This window comes from Cryptomeria japonica, chromosome 11 (genome assembly GCF_030272615.1).
Source record: "Cryptomeria japonica chromosome 11, Sugi_1.0, whole genome shotgun sequence".
NCBI lineage: Eukaryota > Viridiplantae > Streptophyta > Pinopsida > Cupressales > Cupressaceae > Cryptomeria > Cryptomeria japonica.
Window position 1 is genome coordinate 514,404,142 of NC_081415.1, and position 6,000 is coordinate 514,410,141.

Below are 6,000 nucleotides of genomic sequence, written 5' to 3' on the forward strand. Positions count from 1 at the left end.
AGTGCATCCCAATTTGCCTTTGATGTTGTGGCATCTCAAACATACTATTTAACTTCATATGTGATGTTAAGTGTTAGCAAAATCAAGGATCTAGTATCAACCTTGTCAAACTTCTTATGCTCATCAACATCATTGGGACATGTGATGGCCACAAAAATAATCTCCCATGATTCTTCCAACTAATGAATCATGCACATTTTATTCTTCTATTGAACATAATTGGAACCCTTAAAAAGTTGTCCATCTAAATGTAGAATCTTTGGAGCAGACATGATGAACACCAAAAACAAAATATATTTCACAAAATAAGATAATTTATATTAATAGTGTAATTTCATATACAATCTTATTGAGATAAATACATTCTTCTATGAATGGTGAGAATGATTTAGGTGAACATGGTAGGAAAATTCTATGAGATGGGGATGCTTATGAGGGAATTCTACCTCATCTTCAACATTAGCATCATAACCCTCTTCAAGTTGCACACATATTTTTTGTGCTTGATAGCATACATCAAAAGTGAAATATTCTAGAAGGTGATCCACTATTGTGAATCTCATCTCACAAACAAAACAAAATCTACTACTATCTAGAACTGCATTTTGGGCACCATGATTACTAATAATGCTACTGGCATCGTCAAGAAAATTCTACACTCAAAATAAAAACAAGTTGTCTCCTCTGCAACATAGAAAATCAAGAAGCCAAACCTTCATTGGGTTATGTAATGCCCGCCAAAATACCCTAGAAAGTAACTATTCTAACTAACAAATAGAGATTTTTTTTTAAAATCATCCACTAATGCCACATGCAAAGATACATCTACACTTATGCACTAATTCAATATCTACCAAAATGTATATAACATTACATTATTCATTAAGAAAGTATCCAATCATCTATCAAATACACATACAAAATAGTAACATAAACAAATGAACATATTACGCAAGAAGAAATAAATACAACTCACGTTCATTCATTCCCTAGGGTATCTCAATGTCATTACTTAATTAACAATAACTAATAAGAACATCCATAATCATGATTTCATTAACATCCATCTCATTTAGTTCCTAATCAATTACTTCCTAACATGAGAATGCAAATCCCGCATATCCCCATTAACTCTTGGATTCATTTTAAAGCACCAAAGTAAATATTCCCAATTCCCTTTAAAAATCCATCTATCATGATAATGTCATCTTTCCACATAGATTACCATCTAATGCAAATCTAGTTCATTTTCCCTTAAAAATACCATATAGCCTACAAGCTGCTCATTTATATTCATATTCTAAAATAACCATTATTAAGTAATAAATTCATTTCAATCTAATACTTTCACTTATAGGAATACACGAATCATTAAACATTCTCACTAATATCCATAGATACACACAAGATAATCCAATCACATCACTTAACCATTTATCTACTATCCAATCTAAAATTACATACATAAGGAATATCCATTTACAACAACATAATATGACACAACTCATCATGAACTTGACCTACTACAAGTCCTATTACAAATCATCACAAAATACTAATTACATGATATTTCCTTTACAATTACATATTTCTCATGATATAAGGTACATGATTCCAATCTTAATTAAATAGATAATACTCCAAAGATCCATCAATATGAAGAGAAGATATAAATCCACATCAATGCATGCTAGCATTCAAAGAAGCACATCCCAATGGAATAAGGCATCAAACCACCCAACCATGTGGAACCATAAGAAACCACCCCCCCTCCCCCCAATGGTAGGAGATGAAACAAGGTTCCAATTAACATTGTAGACCTAAGAAGACACATCACAACCAAGGGACTCAACATGACACCCACAAAAGATAAATAACCAATTAGCAATAAACCAAATCACATCATGATTAATCATACATCAATAAAATCCCAAAGGCATACTCAACAATCAAGGCTTAAGGATCATGGACACATGTAGGGAAGGAGTGTCACCACATGCTATCCTCACATAGAAGGGGCCAAGCCACACTTCGATATACGTGTGGAGTTGTCTCAACCTTGGAGAAAATCAAGGGAGTTTGGCTTACCATCTCTATGGTCTTTCCAAACTCATCATGAGTCCCTACTCAAGGGATATAAGGTTGGGTCACTGTTAGCCCCCCTTACAATTTTTCATTTTTAATGTTCAAGCTTGCGGGTTGCCTTATGGTATCTTTATTTCTTTTGGGTCTTTTGTAATCCTTTGTTTTGAACTTAAGTCGTTGAACTCTTAAAAATAGTTCAAAAGGTTCAAGGTTCAAGGAACATTTTAGAAAAAGGTAATCAACGGTCTTTGTCTCCACTAAAGCAAGCGTGTTATTGTTGTGCGTTTTGAACTTTGAACCCGTGAACCTTTTGTCTTTTCAGTTCAAGGTTCAAAGTGTCTTTTGTAAGTCATGGTTATGTGATGTTGCTTAACAAGCTAATGTCAATATGTGTTAAGTCGGTATTGAATTTTAACCTTGAACCAATTGTCTTTTCGGTTCAATGATTCAAAGGTTCAAAGTTCTTGCTTGATAGTCATCATTATTGCTCGTTCCTGGTATTGTTTTGTGCCGCTAGTTCATTGTTGTACTTTCTGGTTGCACTTGAACCATTTAAATCTTCATGAGATGGTTCGAGGTTCATAATTTTTGCTTGAAAACTGATTCTAAGGCTTTTGTTAATACTGAAAGTGGCATGACACGAAGGAATATTCCCAGCATCTAATAGTTTAAAATTTTAAACATGGAAAGAAATCATGAGAGCATCAACTGTTTGTGTATAAGTAATGGATAATTAAGAAGGTGTCATATTTTTAGTCATTTCACTGTTACTTCACATGCATAAGTGAATGATTATGAAGCGTGTGTGGTTTTATTGATATTTTCTTGTCTGTTCAAAAGGAATATATGAATTCATCTCCATAATTTGTAAGGGTTGCAGCTGCTATAATTGAGCAAATTGGAGGTGCTGAAGGTAAATTCAGGTTTGATTTCTTATGAAGGTTTCCAGTTTCATGTTGGTAACGGGTAAGTTCAGACGATTCCCCTATGTTGTATTTCTTTAGTTCTGAAGATTTATCAGTGTAGGAAGAAAATCTTTAGCTTGTTGGAGTAAAACTCTACCTTGTTTTAGAATTGATTGGTTAGAAATATAGATAGGCAGTATGAGGCCGATATTGCTGAAGCTTGGTCAGACCTCATGTCTAGTAAGCATGTTTCCAGAGCTTGAAGATACTTCCTTCGCTCACGTTGATTTAGGAGATTTCCTAGAAAGATCCAAGAACCCTCAAACTCGTTCAATGATGGAGAAAATAGTGAAAAGTGGTCTTGTTGAAGCTGTTGTATTTACACTTGTTGCACCATGTCCAGATTTGGTGATTTCTTTCATGAATAGGTATGATGCAGAGAATAGATGTATAAGAACTAGTAATGGTGAGCTGCTAGTTAGTATCAACAGAAAAACAATAATGGCAATGATTGGAATCCCACAAAAGGAATTATATGAGGATTGGACTATTGGGACCTCATACACCTACTTCTCAAAGAAAAAGAGTATGTACAGGAGTGTAATTTTTAGAAATTGGCTCCTCAAAATTCAAAAAGGAGGGTCACGGCTGCCAAAGCCCCTGACTAGAGAGCACTTCATCACAGAAGTGCGAGAAATTGTGATACTTTTGAATAGGCTGAAGGGAAATTCACACTCCTTTTACTGGGAAGATTGGATGTATTTTTACATTCAAGTGTTGTTATCTGGTGAAATATATCTTGATTGGGCTCAGGTAATTGTCGAGAGACTTCATGAAGGCTTGAGTAACTTTGCGGGAATGTCTAGCTTTTATATGTCCTCTTACCTTTTCTATATATTAGTGTGTACAAGAGAATGGCCTAGTTTGCTAAATGAATCATGGGTGTATGGCACGAAGGTATATGATTATTATCCTTTGTTACAACAACAAAAACTTGTAGAACAAACTGATAGATGGAATGGTGCCTTCGCAGGAAAACTTGCTTTTGAGCTTCGGGGTCATGTGAACAAGAGGATGTCAGATGAAGCAATGGAGTTTATAAGTATATATGGTAGCTTCTTTATTCAATTTCCTAGGTTCACCTACCTTCAGGTAGGTAGTTTCGAAGGTCAACCATTCAAGCTACCTAGGTATGCCTTTGACAACTATGTGCTTATAGAGGTGAGCAAGCAACTAGCTTACATTGATAAAAGGTTGGGAGCAAAAGGTGAATCTGGAGTTGTCTTCCCTATTGAACTTGGATACTACAGCTACAAATCCATATCTGATGCTCTAAATTTGGAATTGGAATTTAAAAAGATGAACTTGCAGCTTTATGTTGCAAGATGTAGGTTTGATAGTAGAGGTTATGCCATTGAAAATCTAAATGTGGACAACCACTTTTGTCATGAACCTCAGTTGAAGGATTATTGGGAGAATTACAATGATGAATATGAAGTAAGAAGAAGACTGTGGTCAAGGTTTACTTTGCAGGAAATAATCACCATGAAGCTTTCTATCAATATATCCAAAGTGTAGGAGGATACAGGGGAAGATATTCGAGATCCTAAGTTCGACATAGAGGTTCAAGGAAAGCCAATCCTTGAGATTGATTGGAATAAAATGGAAGATGACAATATTCAAGCCAGAACTTTTAATTTTATAAGAAGAACTGAGAGATGGTTGAGAGATCAAAAGTTTAAGAAGGGGTCGCTCATATCCTCACATGAACTAAGATTTGATTCACACATTGTGACTCAATCTCCCATTTCCTCTACTAATGAAATTGTTAATGTTACAGGTGGTTCAAGGCCTATTATTGAAAAAATCCAACCTAGGAGATCAAAGAGGTTACCATTAGGCTCTACAGCCATGTGAGTAACTCGGTCCAGTAGCAAGAAAAAGAGTAAAGAGCCCATATTGAGTCAGATTGTAGTGGACCTAGATCCTAGTGAAGAGGTAGAGGCAGTAATGGATCAACAGGATTTAGGTGAGCCTACGATGCAGGAAATGGACATAAGAAAAGAAACAGAGAGCGAACTGGATACCACGAAAACCCTAGCTATTGTCAATTCACCAGATACTCAGATAACTCCTCCACCCAAAGAAGCTGCGAAAAAACCATGATGGTTGGAAGCTGTTGTTGGGAAGAAATGAAGTGTTGTCCCAATTACAATCCCTATAAAAGACATGGTCAATAAATGTCTTCGAAAGGTATCCAAGCCAAAATGACTCAAGACATAGACAATGCTTGAGGTGGATGAAGCAACAAGTCACTGGATGACCAAGATAGCCAAGCGTATTTCAGATAGAGATGAAGACCAAGCTATTGAGGAGGACTTCATAGTTGAAAAAATAGATCTGGGGGTTTCTTCGCATGTCGTCGATGTTAAACATTTGGAGTCTTCTACAAAGAGAATAATTTCTAGAACATGGAAGGACAAGAATGATAAAAGGGAGTTGAAGAAAATTGTCACTCAGATGGCTGAGTACATCAATGCCATTCACCATCCAAATCCCCAATATTTATCATAGGTGTCAATATCTTTTGATCCCAAATCTCTGGCCAATCAAAGGATGTTGGACCAGGTTCAAAGAAATAGAATAATCACAGAGATGTTCAATAAATGGTTGGATCTTATAATTCAACAACGATCAAACTACATCGTCAGTCTGATAAAGGTTTATAAGGATGTTGAGACTGTGAGCAAGGAGTTGGAGTTAGAGGTCGTGGCCTTGGAGAAGGAAAGAATCAAATGAGTGGCATTTCTTGCACAAATGGATGACATACAAAAATATGTAGTGATGAAGTTCCTAGCCAAAAAACCAGTATAAAGCTTGGATGATACTATATTATATGTATCAATGGAAAATGTGGAGTGGCGTAATTCAATTATAAAGTAGGGTCATGAAGAATCCACTAAACTGCTTAAGGGACTGGTAAATTTAATTGGTACAATGCAAAAGGATC